This window comes from Pelodiscus sinensis, chromosome 15 (assembly GCF_049634645.1).
Source record: "Pelodiscus sinensis isolate JC-2024 chromosome 15, ASM4963464v1, whole genome shotgun sequence".
In the NCBI taxonomy this organism is placed as follows: Eukaryota; Metazoa; Chordata; order Testudines; family Trionychidae; genus Pelodiscus; species Pelodiscus sinensis.
This window is the reverse complement of record NC_134725.1, coordinates 11081905-11099275: the sequence shown is the minus strand read 5'-3', so window position 1 is coordinate 11099275 and position 17371 is coordinate 11081905. Positions and strand designations below refer to the sequence as shown.

The 17371-nt window shown below is 45.1% G+C and overlaps 1 protein-coding gene across 1 annotated transcript in view; it reads right to left on the bottom strand.

Annotated features, from left to right (window-relative positions):
* Positions 1 to 17371, bottom strand: part of KSR2 (kinase suppressor of ras 2) — a 327890-nt gene that overhangs the window by 250639 nt on the left and 59880 nt on the right. The window lies entirely within an intron of this gene.

The window sequence follows — 17371 nt, the reverse complement described above, 5'->3', positions numbered from 1 at the left end:
CCTTCCCTCCCACCACCCTCATTGCGTTCTCTCCCTTGTCCACACGCACTTATTCAGAATAGCTATTCCCAAAGACTGAAATATAATGGCAACATGCACACAATTGTGGTGCCCCCAAGCATTTCCTTACAACAATAGATGGGCTACCATTTCTTACGATCAGAGCCCCATTGTACGGGGTGCAGTACACACACAATAAAGAGACAGATCTTGCCCCCAAAGGGTGCATAGCCTAAGTAGAAAGGATAGACAATAGTTGGGAGAAAGGGAGAGTTTTACCATCTGTAAAACGGCGAATGGAGGCAGAAGAGGTTACGTGACTTGGCTAAGGTCACACACTGAGTCTGTAGCAGAACTGGGAATTGAACTCGGTGACTCAGATGAATAAATCATTTTTAAAAAGTAAGAGACATGAAAGAATAGATGCAGATGTAACCACCAGCAGTGTGTATTTGAACCTGGGACCTCTGGAACTTAATGTAGGAACCTCAACAGCTTGATGTATAAAGACAGCTGCTTCTCAGCTTAGGCTGTAGAGCAGTGTTTTTCAACCACTGGTACAAATACCCTCAGGAGTACTCAAGAAAAGTCTGGGGAGTATGTCAACACAACTGAAATTTGGAGAAAGCTGAATTTTTGTTTCAAGTTTTATAACACTTTGTTATTTTTGTACTTTTTACACCCAAAAATGTCATCGCCCACCCAGCTATGATTAAGTTGTTTAAACAAATGTGTTGAAATGGTAGAAAAAAATGTTGTGTGTGTGAAAACTGTAGGTAATGGGGGTACTTTTTTTTTTAAAAGGAGAGGTACTTACAATTTTTTAAAGGGGTACCTTTATAAAAAAAATTGAGAAACACTGCTGTAGAGCTCCCTTGTCCTTATTTCTCACTCTATGTGCCACTACATGGCACAGTGAACCGCACTAGGGCCGTGTCCAGACTCAGGGTTTTTTTCGGGAAAAGTAGCCTTTTCCCGAAAAAACTTCCCCTGTGTCCAGACTCAAGCCGCGTTCTTTCGAAATTATTTCGAAAGAACGCAGCTTTTCTTTCGATGGCACTAAACCTCGTTTCACGAGGAAGAACGCCTTCCTTCGAAAAAGGAAGGCGTTCTTCAATGTAAAGAGGCCGTCTTCGAAAGAGAGCATCCAGACTCGCTGGGTGCTCTCTTTCGAAAAAGCGGATTTCTCTTTCGAAAGATCCGCCTGCAGTCTAGATGCGATCTTTCGAAAGAGGCTCTTTCGAAAGAAGCCTGCAGTCTAGACATAGCCTAGGTGTGTGGGTTATACAGAGACTCACAGAGAGGCTGGGTACAAGCATGCACAACAGCCACACAGCCTCAAAGGGTTTGCCCAGCCCTCTCGCTTTTAAGCCACAGTTGGCAGCTAAAGGTTGTTTTTTTCTTGTCTCATCTAGTGCCTCCTCTGCTTCTCCCCCCACCAGCTCATCCATGCATCCACTTTGCTTTCCCTCTGCTTCTTTGTCCAGTTACAACTCCACCTGCTGCCAAATGAATTCCACATTTCTCAAGTGCTACCAGGTTTCCCATTGTCTGCCCAGGGCCAGCACCTCTGCTTCCCACTCAGCCAATTCTCATTTTCACACACCCACAGACACACACTTTGAGCTTCAAGTTCTGCAGTTTGGAAGTGGGGGCAGGAATAAAAGAAGCTCCCCTTAATTACTGAAAGTGCCAACTAGCATAGTGATGGCTACATGTCCGTCTGCAGTGACTCGCTAGTAGTATTTAAATGATGAACCAGATTCCAGCTCTCTTGTCCCAGCTCTTTTGATCCTCTCCTCTAATAAAAACCTGAATAAAAATGAATTATTTTATTTTAAAAAGGGAGACTTTTCCCCTCCCCCACTTTCTTTCGTTATTAATTGCCCATCCTTTTCATGGGAATCCTTTTATTTCAAGCCCTTGAGTAGAAAAGAAGGAATGGGCTTTGGAAATGAAAGGTGTAGGATATGATCAAAAAGAGCTTCTGAGAGTGTGTTTTCTGAATTGTAGTGCAGAGGGAGAGTTCTTATCAAAGGGAGACACAGGGGAATGGCAAAGTGTCTCAGATTAAAATTTAGTGGGTGAAGGAAAGTAAGGTTTTGAGAGGCTGGCGTGTACATCAGAAGCAGTTTGTAGTACTCAAGTGTCCACTTATGATTGTACTATTATTGGTGCAGAGGAGCTTTCTAAGTGTTCAGCGGCTGTTGGATACCAAAAAACAAAACAAAACAAACAACCCACAACCACATTTTAATTCCAAACTTCTTTCAGCATCTGTCGCAGAACACCATCTTCACAGGGGCCGCTGGATATGGGTCTATCTTGCAGGGCCCTCTGGTTCTCCGACAGGCTAACAAAGCAGGGGTCAGCATGCGGAGTCTGCTGACATGCCGGCCTGAGCCCAGCCATGGCAGAAAGGGCTGCTGATGCTTTTGTGTTATTAGCAAACGCCATAGGATTGCGAATAAGCTGCATTTCCTTTTCATTCTTCTGCTTGTAGCCCAAGCAGCCAGGCCAGGCAGTGGCTGAAGAAGAAATAGTCACACACACACCCAGCTCTGCAGCACGGACACATTGAATGCTCGGTGGGAGTGAATGGCACAGTGGCAGATCCAGCACTCCCACATCTCTCTTTCCCATGGTGGCCGACCACCCTGCGCTTGGGAAACATATGGAGAAGAGTTCTGCAAAGAACCCCAGACACCTCCTCTGTCCTGCACATGGCACATGTTCACCATGACCCCTGCACTGGGCTGATGCAAAGCCCTCTGCTGAGATCAAAGGGAGGAGTTCTTTCCACTGGCTTCAACAGGCTTTGACTCACACCTCGATTCCCAAGGCTATTGCCAAACGAGGAAGTGGTAAAGGGCAGGTAGGACATGGAAAACAGCAGAGACATGAAGACAGGCCACGCCACCTCCAGACAGCAAACTCTTCAGGTAACAATTCACTCACTTAGTACATTATAAGGAACCTATTCAGGCCCAGAAACACATGCCTATCAGCAGTGAAATCCACAGGGAACAGGTCTGGTGTGACTGGGAAGATTTCCAAATGAGAAGCATAGAGGGGAGACAATAGTTCCCAGTATGGGATGGGGTCAGGAAATGCTGAGCATTAACCAATGGCCAATGCAGGAGAGGAAACAAAGGAAACCATCTCATTAAATAGAGCAGGAGTAGATGAGATGGGGAAGGGAGTAAGTCAAAAAAGAATTGAATGTGGGATGAAGACTCCACCTATATGGCAGCCCCAGGTATACTACCTAGGTTCTGCTTGGGCAGAGATTAAAGAGTCAGACCGTCAGCCCTTAGCTGGAAAGGGGCTTAGCTCCACTGACTTCATTGAGGCTGTCTCCATGTTTCCCGGCCCACAACAGGTCACAAGCATGGAAAGTGCTCATGCATCTAGCCCAGCTCCCTTCCAATGCAGGGCTCTTCCCTGCTAAATCTTCCCTCGGGTCTTGTCTAGTCTAATTTTAAATGCCTCGTGCTTATGGAGCTTCCGCCACTTCCCTTAGGAGCTGATTGCTCAGCCTAATGCAGCAAATACATTACTCAGCCATTACAGGGATGAGCACGGTAGCAATGATTAGATTAGACTCAGTTCTTCAGTGTTGTTCTCTAGTGGCGAGTCGAAGGTAGCAGTGTGCAGGCTGCGCTGGGAGCTGCATGGGAACCAGCAGGGATCCTTCCTCATCCCTCCAGGCTCCATTGCCAGAGCAGAGCCTCTACCCAGCTACTGGTGATATCTCAGAGATAGAACAGTCTACACCAGCCAGTGTGCTCCCTCTTCATAGAGAACTGGTCAATGGATCCATTAGCCCATTCCTCCCCTCGCCCAGTCCTGATGCTTATGCACAGTCTCTTTCTTCCCTTGGAGCTCTGGTGAAGCTAAGCTCTACAGAACGCAAGGGACAAGGATCCAGACCCTGAATTTTGCCTCTTATCCCCAGTGGAGCCTCACCTATGAGGGGCTCACGCCCTTGAGGGACATGGTGTAGGTGGGAAGGTTTGGCTTCAAGAAACTTGATCATGCCCACAAACAGGTGTGGAGGAAAGCAGCTGGGGTCAGTGTGAGTTTATAGAACGGTGCTGCCCCTCCTTGCTAAAATGTTCTTTAAGCCAGCTAACAGAAAAGGCTCAACAATCAGCAGCAACATGCTTTGCCCTGATATGCAAATATCTAAAAAGGGTGTCACAAGGAGGAAGGAGAAAATTTGTTCCTCTTGGTTACTGAGGACAGGACAAGGAGTAATGGGCTTAAAGTGCAGCAGGGGAGGTTTAGATTGGACATTAGGAAAAAATTCCTAACTGTCAGGGTGGTCAAATATTGCAATAAATTGCCAAGGGAGGTGGTGGAATCCTGCACGTGTAGACAGATACCAGGCGAAAGATGTCTGTACCTGTATAGCTTCCTCCCATTCCCTGTTACACCAGGATAAGGTACAGTCTACATTGCACAGACTATATCAGCATAGCTATGTTGCTGTGGCCCTACTGGCATAGCACTGCAGTATAGTCTCAGCCTATCACCATTGTGGGGTTTTTCCATCAGCGTAGGAACATTGCCTGGCCAAGCGACAGTAGCTATGACAACAGAAGTATTTTTCTGTTGACGCAGTTGTGTTAACACCAGCAGTTAAGATGGTCTAGCTATGTCAGTCAGGATGGGGTGTGGATTTCAGCCTATGTGTTGACCAGGCCTATGCTATTTTTAAACAGGTGTAACCATTCATGCTAGATCTGGTAGTAGTGTAACCATTTCAGTCAAAACAATCACTCAGTACAAAAACTAAGGGTAGGCTAGGTTGTAAAGTCCTTTTAAAAGCATTGGTGAATGAAGGCTCAAAACACCCTTGAGAGGAAGGGAAATATTATCATCAAGCGTATTAGAGATGAAGGGCTTAATTGGGTTAAGGTCCCTAGTTCTTAGACACCTTAGAGACAGAGAATCATCTCAGAATACTAGAACAGGAAGGAACCTTGAGAGATCATTAAGTCCAGTCCCCCGCCTTCATGGCAGGACCAAGCACCATTCTAGACCATCTCTGACAAGCGTCTGTCTAACCTGCTCTTAAATATCTTCAGTGATGGAGATTCCACAACCTCCCTAGGCAATTTATTACAGTGGTTAGCCAGCCTGGCAGTGAGGAAGTTTTTCCTAATGTCCAATTTAAACCTCCTTTGCTGCAATTTAAGCCCATTGCTTCTTGTTCTATCATCAGAGGTCAAGGAGAACAATTTTTCTCCCTTCTCCTTATCCTCCTTTTAGGTACTTGAATACTGTTATCATGTCCTCTCTCAGTCTTCTCTTTTCCAAACTAAACAAACTCAGTTCTTTCAGTCTTCCTGCATAAGTCATGATTTCTAGACCTTTAATCATTTTTTGTTGTTCTTCTCTCCAATTTCTCCACGTCTTCCTTGAAACATGGGGACCAGAACTGAAAACAATACTACAACTAGGGCCCAATCAGTACAGAGTAGAGTGGAAAAATGACTTCTCATGTCTTGCTCACAACACTCCTGTTAATGCATTCCAGAATTGTGTTTTTGTTTTGTTTTGTTTTTTGTGGGATTTTTTTGCAACAGTGTCACACTATTGACTCATATTTAGCTTGTGGTCCACTATGACCCTTAGATATCTTTCTGCAGTACTCCTTCCTAGACAGTCACTTGCCCTTCTGTATGTGTGAAACGGATTGTTTATTCCCAAGTGGAGTACTTTGCATTTGTCCTTATTAAACTTCATCCTGTTTACCTCAGGCTATTTTTCTAGTTTGTCCAGATCATTTTGAATTTTGACTCTCTCCTCTAAAGCACTTGCAACCCGTCCCAACTTGGTATTATCTGCACACTTAATAATCATACTCTTTATTCCATTATCTAAATCATTGATGCAGATACTGAACAGAACCAATAACTAAACTGCAGAATCCCACTTGTTATGCCCTTCCAGTAAGACCATGAACCATTAATGACTACTCTCTGAGAATGGTTATCCAGCCAGTTAGGCACCCATCTTACAATAGCCCCGTCTAGGTTGTATTTTCCTAGTTTATTGATAAGAAAGTCATGTGAGATCATGAAGGAGCTGTAAGAGACTGAAGGAAAACTAAACCGAACCTAGACGCCCTGACTCCAAAGCCTCTGCTTTCTTTGCTACTTCCTAGTTTACAAGGAAACAATCTTAATGTTAAACTGAGGCTACGTCTAGACTACCACCGCCTTTTTTCAAAAAACCTTCACCTGCGTCTAGACTACCACCGCGTTATTTTGAAATTAAATCAAAAGAACGCAGCGGTTTTTTCAACAACGGTAAACCTCATTTTACGAGGAAGAATGCCTTTTTTCAAAAGAGCTCTTTCAAAAAAAGGTGTTCTTGACCACAAACTGGGCTTTTTCGAAAGAGAGCATCTAGATTACCTGGGTGCTCTCTTTCGAAAAAGCGGATCTAGACGATCTCTTTCGAAAGAAGCATGTAGTCTAGACATACCCCAAGTGTTTGTGTCACAGAATATACGAACCAAAGAATCTGGTTCTTACCATTGTTCTGTATTAAAACTATGCAGCAAGAACATGAGGTCTGTAAAGAGAAGGCTCTGCAGCCATTATATAAATCCTTGTGCTCCTGCCAGGCAGAGCACAGAGATTTGCATGTTGTAACTGGAGGTGAAAGTAAGTGGGTGCACCCTGGCTCACAGCTCCGGCAAGAGCTGGCTGAGCTGCGGCAAAAGCCAGCAGGGAGCTATTTAAAGAGATGGCAGGGACACGGGTTGCACTGGGACGGTATCTGCAAGAAATGTTACTTTCACCGTTGGTTGTAAGGTGACTGAAAAAACCCCACAACATTATTATGGGAGTCTGAACACCCACTCCACCAGCCAATAAGTGTGAAGAGATTTGCATAACGGGACAGGACCATGCAGCTGTGGGCCAGGAAGTCCATTGGCATGCCAGAGCTCTCACTACCTAGGGCAATTCCTTCTCTAGATAATAGTCATAGACAGACAGTGATGACCAACACTTCCTAAACCTCAGAGTAGACAGGCCACAGGGAATCTAGCACAGCAAGACCACAAGAGGTGTCAGTCTAGGACACTAACAAATAAAGATTCCAGTATTTCACTGCCAAAACCAAGGGAAAGACACTGTGTTGCTGCTAGACCTGCGCTCTTGGCTCTGCTCTCTCCTTTCATTTCCTATTTGCAGCTAGCCGCTATTTATTCTGATGGCTGACGATGTCATAACAAGATTGCTGCACTCCATCGTAAAAATAACTGGGTATTTCAATGGTGGGTGCGTCATGCCTAAAAATAACCCGGTAAAGCTTGGGGGCTGTATTTTAAACACACAGAACAGCCTGTGTGCACACAGCGCAGGCATGTGCAGGGTACTCACTTCTCTTTGATCAGATTTAGTTCAATAGAGAATGCAGAAAAATACTATTTCCACAGACTATTATATTCAAGACAATTTTATTCCCTCAATAATGGGCTCTCTTAGACATTATTATTGCTTTAACGGAAGGCATTATTACTGCTGTAAGGGTCTGGCTGGGAAGAAGACAGGAAGAAACATAAAACAGGGGAACAGAGACAGAATATAAATTCCAGGTCCTGCAACTGAATAGGCATAAGCAGGCCCAGCTCCAAGATGGGTTACCAGAACTGGGCCTGTTGCATTGATCTACTATTATGTTTAACACACATAGTAGCTCGGATATATCATAGGGGCTACACATTATGCCACACACTGTAGGTGCTGGTATAATCCTTGTTATCATGCAGGACCAGTCAATAAGCTCCATTTATTGCCCTTTCACCTGCCCTCTGCCCACTAATCTGACATGCCAAACAACCTGAGTAGCTCCAAACAACCACCACATTTCATTTTTAAAAAATCTGCCAGAAATTTCCTATCCACCCCACCTCCAGATGACTGGTTTGAGGCCCAGGCCCAGCTATGTATTCAATCCTGCACCAGTCATGGTTTAACAGTCTGACTTCCATTGGCTGTGTCTACACTGCACCCCTTTTCTGGAAAAGGGATGCGGATTAGACCAGTCGGAATTGCAAATCCGTGGGGGATTTAAATATCCCCCATGGCATTTGCATTTACATGGCTGCCGCTTTTTTCTGGCTTGGGGATTAGCTGGAGAAAAGCGCCAGTCTAGACGCGATTCTCCGGAAAATAAGCCCTTTTCCGGAGGATTTCTTATTCCTACTTTCAATGTGTCCTTTCAAGTAGGAATAAGAAATCCTCCAGAAAAGGGCTTATTTTCTGGAGAATCGTGTCTAGACCGGCGCTTTTCTCCGGCTTATCCCCAAGCCGGAAAAAAGCAGCAGCCATGTAAATGCAAATGCCGCGGGGGATATTTAAATCCCCCGCGGATTTGCAATTCCAACTGGTCTAATCTGCATCCCTTTTCCAGAAAAGGGGTGCAGTGTAGACACAGCCATTAGGTGTAAAAGCTTTGGGGGAGAGACCCATCTTCTAATGGGATGTACAACATTTGCTTCTAGCTCTGGAAGGCCCCAAGAGAAAGACCAGTGGAAGAGCTGTTCTGAATAAGGTTTAAGAGTTCTGGAATGTATCTTTTGTTGTTTTCATCACGGTTAACATCCTGCAAACTTGGATGGATGGTATCTATGGCAACCTGGCTTTTCAGACAGAGGGATCAAAAAAAAATAAACACCAAAACATCAGTAACCTTTTTAGTTATAATTACAGAACTCAAAGGGAAAAAGTACTGGAGACATTGTAGGATGTGCTGTACAAATGCCAGCATGTGTTGTGTGCTTACCACATACTTCACTTCAGTAACATGGGCTCATATTCCACTATTCCACTCCCTCATGTATTCACTCATTCTCCTGCCTGCCCGCCACCCCATCATCACCAATTCTAATCAAATGCTTCTCCTTCACCTCCGCCAAGAGGAAGACAAGATACTTGCAAGCGGACATGACAACAGGGGCCCTATTTTGGGGAGATCCTATTGTATCAAGTTTGTGTATCGTTGTGGACCAGGGATTATACGTAATTCCAGAGGGAGCATGATCACAGCCCTCTAAGAATTAAAAACAGCGGGAGATTATTAGGTTGTAACAGTTCCACCACCTCATGAGGTTCACAAAATTCTAATTCAAAGTGGGTCCTTCACAAATGAATAAACAAAGAACGGACTTTGGGATAAACAGCTGTATCTAGACTGGCAAGATTTTCTGCAAAAGCAGCTGCATTTGCAAAAAAACTTGTCAGCTATCTACACTGGCCGCTTGAATTTCCGCAAGAACACTGACTTCCTACTGTCTGAAATCAGTGCTTCTTGCAGAAATACTATGCTGCTCCCATTCAGGCAAAAGTCCCTTTTGCGCAAATTTTACGCAAAAGGGCCAGTGTAGGCAGCTCAGATTTGTTTTGCGCAAAAAAGCCCCGATCACAAAAATGGCGATTGGGGCTTTTTTGTGGAAAAGCGCATCTCGATTGGCACGGACGCTTTTCTACAAAAAGTGCTTTTGCGGAAAAGCATCCGTGCCAATCTAGACGCTCTTTTCCACAAATGCTTTTAATGGAAAACTTTTCCTTTAAAAGCATTTGCAGAAAATCATGCCAGTTTAGACGTAGCCCTTGAGTTTATACAGACACAGGGCCTTTGTTCTGATCCAGCAAGCAGACCAGACCCCAATCCTCCCTGTGCAGGGTTGCAAAGCTTTTGCCCTTCTGCAGCTCATTAAGACTGATAGGTGACCTCTACTAAGCGTGTGCATAAAGAATAATCGAAGTTCCTATTTGTTCTTTGTAACGTTTTCACCTTATGCCAAGGCTTGTAACACGGTCTGTTTCATCTAGTGCAGGGGTGGGCAAAAGGGCCTCCGCGGGCCAGATCCAGCCCACCAAGTGGGTTGATTCAGCCTGTGGAGGCCCTGCCACTCCCCCACCCCCAGGCCAATTAGGGTCTGAGGGCTGGGGGAAGCACACAAAGTTTCCTCCTCCCTGCCAGGTGCATGCAGCACTTTGAAGCGCACCACATTCCTGGCAGGGCAAGAGGAGTCTTTGCACACTCCCCCACCCCCAAGCCCCGATTGACCTGGGGGCGGAGGTGTGTGCAAAGTTTCCACCATCCTACCCCACCCTGCAAGGAGCACACAGCACTTAGAAGCACCACGTGCTCCTGGCAGGGCGGGAGGAGGCACCTGATTGGCCTGGGGATGGGGGAGCACGGGACATCTCCTCCCCCCACCGGGGGCATGGGTGTTTAGTGGGAAGGGGAGGCAAAGGGGCTCCCCCACCCCCAGAACTATCATGATCGGTGAGTGGGAAAGCCTGGAAGCATCCTGGCCCCACACCTTCCATTTGAGATCCCACCTCTTCAAATGTGGCCACTTCAAAACATTTTTAAGTGGCCCCTGGCAAAAAATGATTGCCCACCCCGATCTAGTAGTTGGAGCCAGGTGCAGGGTTAGAGTCATGGTCACATCTTGGTTGCTTATTTAATTAAAATGTCCTACCTAATTAAGGAAGTTCCTAGGAAAACTTTGCTTCCCCACCAACTGGTCAACAAGAAGGCTACATCCAATTTTTCTGACCTAATTTAAAACATATTTCTGTTAGATTTCATGTAATCTATTGCTCAAAACCCTAAAATGACTCTATTACTTCTAAATACAAAACTTAAATATTGGTGCCAGCCATCTGTGCCCCTTTAAATATACACAAATAGCCCAACTAATAGGTCTGTATCTAGCCACATCCCCAAGCTGTGCGTGTTATATTCTTATCTGGATGCTTAGGGAATCAGTCATGTGCATGAAACCCAACCCATCTTAATGAAGAGGTATTAGTCATTATGTAAGTGACAAATGGAAGCCCATCCATCTCTCCACTCAACTCATCTGGAGATGGGTTTTGGGGGAGCGAGGTGGAGCAACCTTCATTATTTCAGAGCTGGTGCATTTGTCTGATCATTGCACTGGTGAGCCAGACTTGATGAATTGCCGGTGCAATTATTACAATAGGTTTCCCTTGTTTAGATGCTGAATATTAATAACATTTTCAAGAGAGACCATTTCTAGCATGCAGCAATTTCAGCTGAATTAACCTCCTCCCTGCACTGGGTAAATAATGTAGGGTGTTAAGTAAGAGCAAACTCCTGTCACGGTGATTTATTAGTGTGGGCACAAAGAGAGAGGGGGAGGAAAAACAGCTTCCCCTCCATTAATAAACCTGCAAAAGAGTAGGACAGCAGGGGCCATTTTCAACACAGCAAGTGCAAAAAGTCCCTCACAGGACAAAGGGTTGGAAAGAAATATTTGCAGGCTGCTCTGAAACTCCTCCAAGTTCAGCACTGACAGTCATCCTCTCGTCTCGCGTCACGGCTTCAGAGATACCTATCACACGGAGCAACCTTCGAGGGCCCATCTGCCAGTGAGCCACTGACACATGTCTTGAGGAAATGGCTGCGTGGCGACACAGGTGACCTTTTATCCCTGAGGCTGAGCTTTGAAGCCTTAGATCCCTGCATAAAGAGGATGCAAAATAGATGCTCTTTTTTTCTCGTTCCTCATTTATTAAGCAGAGCGGCTTCCCAGAATGACTTGGGTGACAGCTGCCCGGTCTCTGGGCTACTGTGTCCATCTTTCACACACTCACTTCCTCAGATTTAATTAAAGGGGAAGAAGCCCCCTGTGAACCATTCCATTAAAAAGGCTAATTGGAGAAACAGACAAGAATTTGCCTGTCCTCTGCACGTAAAAGGCAGGGAGGCAGCAGAGTCCCACACAAAAGCTTTTCTCCCCCTTTTTGAATTAACTGTTTTGGGGGGTCTGTCTCTGAGCTGACCCACACCAATGCAGGATCAGGCCCCATGGTAAAAGGAAACAAGAGGGGAACAGCCAAAAAATCTAGGGATAGTAAACATTCATTTACATGGAAGGGAATCTTCCACGGTCCTCCTGTTTTTGCTATTCTGCTCCTAACTCTGCTTAATTCAACCCCAAATGTACTCAAGCATTCGCAAGTCTGTTCAAAGGACTCAGAAGCCGTTCATGGCCTCAAAGGGCCAACTTTCCAGCCCCCCTCCCCTAGCCTCCAAAATTGCACCTCCAAGTTTTGCCCTTGTCCAGCCAGGTGTTTTTGTGGGTGCAAGCATGTTCAGACTTCCAACTCCCGGCAGCTGATTTGGAATGCACAGAACTTGTGTGCAAAGGTTCAGGGTCTGCCTGAAAACTTGACTCGGTTATCTATATATTTTTAACCTCACCATTTTTTCATGATCGCTCCAATTTCCTCTTAAGAGGCTTATTTTTTTTCTTCTTCTTCTTACTGAGTTTATCCTCTTCCACCGGGTAAATATGGATTTCAGCTAAGGCTTTTTGGCTTAAGATTTGACCTCAGTATCTCTTTGTGGTTCTCCCATCTCTTTTATTCACATCCCACTCCCAATTTCAATTTTCTTCTCATCATTTCCTCACCTCTACCTTCAAACACACACACACATATACAAACTCTCCTTAAAGAGCCAGGACTGACTGACAAATATATAATGACAGATCATTTTTCCCCTTAGATAATAAGTGTCACTCACAATTCACTAGTCACACGCCATTAACTCCAAAATCCACAGCACCTCTGCTGGGATCTTATTTAATATTAATTTTATTTTGAGTACAAAACCAGTGCTTTATCTGCCACTAAAACATTGCTTCCAAGTCTAAAGTTTCATAGCCATGATGCAGAAGGAGCTGTTACACACATTTTAACACAATAAGTAGGTTTTTAATAACCCATGTGCACTATATTTTACATTCTAACAAGCTTCAGTTTGTAAGCTATTCGGGACAGCTATTCCTAAGCCAGTCTTTACAAGGGTACTGTCAGCCTTTAACAGCACTCCACTACACGGTGCAATAGACTCCCAAAGTTAGAAACTTGGCCCAGGTCACACCTCACGTCAACTGTAATCAAGTGTCCTGTCCACTAAGCCACAACTGCCCTCTGGTTGGCTCCAGGCAAGGTTATTAAACCCAGCTCCATGAACTTCCATCCAGCTTCCTATGACCTTTCCTGGTGCATAACCTTGATTTGCTCAAGCAGGTCCTTAGAGGGTATGAGACCCACTACCTCCCTCTGTCCTAATCTATCTCCCCTGGGAGAATGGATAGCTGCTGAATATTGAAAATCATTCTTGTAAAGCTTCATTATGCATTAAGTGTGATACATGCAATAACAACCTGCTTTCTTTTGCCTCCTCCCCTTCCCCCACATAATTTCTCATGGGAAATTAGATGGCACCAATTATGGACTCAAAGAAAGATGGATGGAAGAGGTTAACATTGTACCTCATTCCAACTTTATTAATATAAATTTTGGCTTCTAGAGATTGACTCTACTATTGTACCTGTGACTAAAACACACCATGATTTAAAGAGGCAGTAACCCATTTATAAATCACATGGTAGGACCTTAAGTAGAGTTTGTTTGTTTAAGAAGCAATGCATATGCAAAATATACACCCGAAAATGCACCCTGTGGTATATTTTTAATTCATTCCATGGGTTCAGTGAATCTAGCATGACAAAGGCCTGAGGTTTCTTTTCACATCTCACAATACATTTTTAAAATGTAGAACCTATTTTAATCTAAAATGAACAAATGGATCCTCTTAGTACTGGTCAGTTGGAAAGTGTCATCCAGAAAATACCGTGGTCCAAAGAACTTGGCTGCAATGGACAAATGTTCTTGACCCCACTAAGCTGGAAGGAGCAGAGACCTTAGATACTGTGGGGATAGTACAAAGGGAGTTGTTTTTTTAGCCTTCCGCATATCCACAAGCCATCTACTCCCTTGCTCCTCTTTCCCTTCCATCATATTTCACTGCCACAGACTGTAGCACCTGTCTATATCACAGGCAGGACTTAGCCAGGGAACCCAGTGACAGCAGAGTTCCAGTTAGCATTGACACAGCTATTGGCCCATTCTGTCACCAGGCTAGAGGCCTGGATGTGTCCAGGGGTAGCACCCAGGCCTAGACGCACAGCTAGGACCTACACTGGCTATCACAGCATGCTAGCGTGTAGCTGTAGTCCAGCAGTTCTCTCATGGTCTAGTGACATCCACTCCGGGGAGCGAAGCCATGTTAGATCTGGGGCTGGGAGAGCTTTAGCCGCTGTGAACAGCTCCGGCCATTTGCTCAGTTCACAAAGCCCCTATCAAGTTGGCAGCCTTATGTGCCTGTATTTACTTTTAAATAAATATGTTAAGAAATGGGAGCCTGTGTCTGGTGTTAGGGACTGACGAGCCCTTCTCCTTCTAGCCCTACTTGCATCTACAGGTGTGTCAATCACAAAGAGGAAGGAAGTTCTGGTGGTTCAAGCAACAACGTTAGTTCCCGTACCAGCTCTACCACAAGGCCAGTGCTGGCCCAAGCCATTCTTGCACCCTGGGCAGCGTGAGTGTGGCACATGCTCACTCCACCCCCAGGTGCACAGTGTATGTACGGCCCCGCCCCTGAGCCACTTCAACCAGGTGCCCCCTATAGGTTGGTGCCCTGGGCAGCTGTCCGGCTTGTTCCCCCCCTGCCCCCCAATCTGGCTCTGCACAAGGCTTCTGTGAGGCTATGTCAAGTCTATGTGCTTTGCCAGAAGAGGCAATGCAAATGAAGCATGGATTAGCATTTTCTCTTGCTTCATTTGCATAATCTCTTCCCATCTGTTTTTATGCAAGGGGTTTTTGCGCAAAACCATGCAGTGTGGACGTTTCTGTTTTGGGCAAAAACCCCTCCCAGAGAAGGCATAAGGATCGTGCCGAAAAAGGGTGGGTTTTTTTGCACAAAACAGAAACATCCACACAGCTTGTTTTCGCACAAAAACCCTTGTGCAAAAATGGATCGGAATAGATTATGCAAATGAAGCATAAAAAATGCTAATCTGCACTTCATTTGCATTGCCTCTTCCAGCAAAGCACGTAGTGTAGACATAGCCTGAGACTTTGGGCACATCACTTCTTCCTATGCCACAGCTCCACATTCTGTAAGGGATGGGGGGAGAAATACTTCCTTCATCACCTGCTGGGCTTGTCAATTTAGACTTGTATGCTACTCTGAGCAGGGTCAGTCTTGCTACGCCCCTGCACAGCACCTAGCACAATGGGACCCCGTTTTCAATTAGCTGCTGCCATAATACAGCAGGCCAGCTGCTGCCATAATATAAATAATACGCATATTTCCCCATTAGAATCTCTGCCCTGTTTTTGCCACCTCCCTGTGTTTCCCCAGCTCCAGTCTCCCAAACACAGGAGCTTTTTTGGTTGTAATTAAACTTCCAAGCTACCGAGGTTTACCCTCCACTGATGTCAGGTACAAAGCAATATTGTTCTGCAGGCCACAGAACTGAGTTTTGCTGAGGCTCCTGTGCCTCTTGATTGGCACATACTGAATATGCAAAGGGTGGCCGGGTCGTGCGGTCCAGTGCAGTTTTGCATTTCTAATCGTTTGGCCTTGGGTACTGTGTGGTTTGGGAAGGAGGAGTATTTGGCTCCGATCTGCTGTTTGCTCAGCCGAGAGAGCAAGGCAAACAACATGCGTCCAAGAGCTACCATCAGTGCTTGCGAGAGAGTCAAGTCCATTAGAAATTGTGAAGGTCTAAACAAAAACCCTCATCTTTGGCTTCTGTCTGTGTTCGGGAGTGGGGCTGCTTGCCTGCCCAGCAACTCAACTCAGAACTGCTGAAATGTAGGGTAAGGCAAAATATCTAGAAATAGCGCATGATTAAACTCCACAAGGCTTGGAGGGCTATAGCAGTGGAGGAAGTCTCTGAGGGGTCCATGTATTGTTCACACAATTTTCTCCATTCCTATTTGAATTGCTCCCCCTCCCATATCAGCCAATATTCCTGTTGGACACTCTAGTACTACTGCTAGAAGATGGGATGACTTCTGAGACCAGCAATGATTTTGTAACCCCTGTCAAGCAAAGATTTTTTTTAAAAAAACCTTAGAAAACAAAGACTTTTAATGACCAGGACTCTGCCTTTATCTAATGTCAGAGCATCCTATAAGGATGGATGAAGTGTCACTAACCATGCAGTCCCAAGGCAGAAATGGCGGCACAGAAATTAAGCTTCTAATTGGAAATAATTCATTCAGGAAGTGTTAGTTGTGAAGTTGGTAGGTGTGTCTGAACAGCTGAAACAAAAAAAAAGGACTACGTAGCACTTTAAAGACTAACAAGATGGTTTATTAGGTGATGAGCTTTTGTGGGCCAGACCCACTTCCTCAGATCAAATAGTGGAAGAAAATTGGCACAACCATATATACCAAAGAATAAAATTTTAAAAAATGAACACATATGAAAAGGACAAATCAAATTTCAGAACAGAGGGGGGATGGGGGAAGGTAAATATCTGTGAGCTAATGATATTAGAGGTAATAATTGGGGAAACTATCTTTGTAATGGGTAAGATAACAGCTGACACTCAAAACCAGCATCATGCTCTTTACACAAAGTCTGATAGGCAATAGGCAGACCTTGGGTCAAATCCAGATCTCTAGGGGTATGTCTACACTACCCCGCTAGTTCGAACTAGGGTGGTAATGTAGGCATACCGTACTTGCAAATGAAGCCCGGGATTTGAATTTCCCGGGCTTCATTTGCATAAGCCAGCCGGCGCCATTTTTAAATGCCAGCTTGTTCGAACCCCGTGCCGCGCGGCTACATGCGGCATGGGCTAGATAGTTCGAACTAGCAAGCCATTCCGCATTATCTGTACGTCTCGTGGAACGAGGTATCTTGTCTCAGACTATGTCTGGACTGCAGGCTTCTTTCGGAAGAATCTTTTCCAGAAGAGATCTTCCGAAAAAACTTCTTCCAAAAGAGAATGTCCACACTTCCAAAGCACATCGAAAAAGCCATCTGCTTTTCGCCCACACTGAATGGACGCTGTCTCGCATTTAAGCTGTGATTACTATGGGCTGAGTGGCCACCAGGGCACCTGTGCTTTTTCCTCTTTCCTCTTCTTTTGAAAGAACTCCCTCTTCCCCGTCCACACGCGCCTTTTTGCAAAAGAACTCTCTCGGAAAAAGGCTTCTTCCTCATAGAAAGAGGATTACCAATGTCAAAAAAAACCCCTCTGTTCTTTCGATTTTCTTTCAAAAGTACATAATTGCAGTGGGGACGTAATTAACGGTTTTTTCAGAAAAACGGCTGCTTTCCTGAAAATCTCTGTAGTGTAGGTATACCTTCAGACACAAGCTAGTCCCAGTGGCTTCAGAATCAACTATAAGAACCCCAGAGGAGTCACCTGTGAGATGAGGTGATCCCCCTCACAGGTCTCCTCTGAATCTCAACTTGTTAGAGATTGGTCTGATAT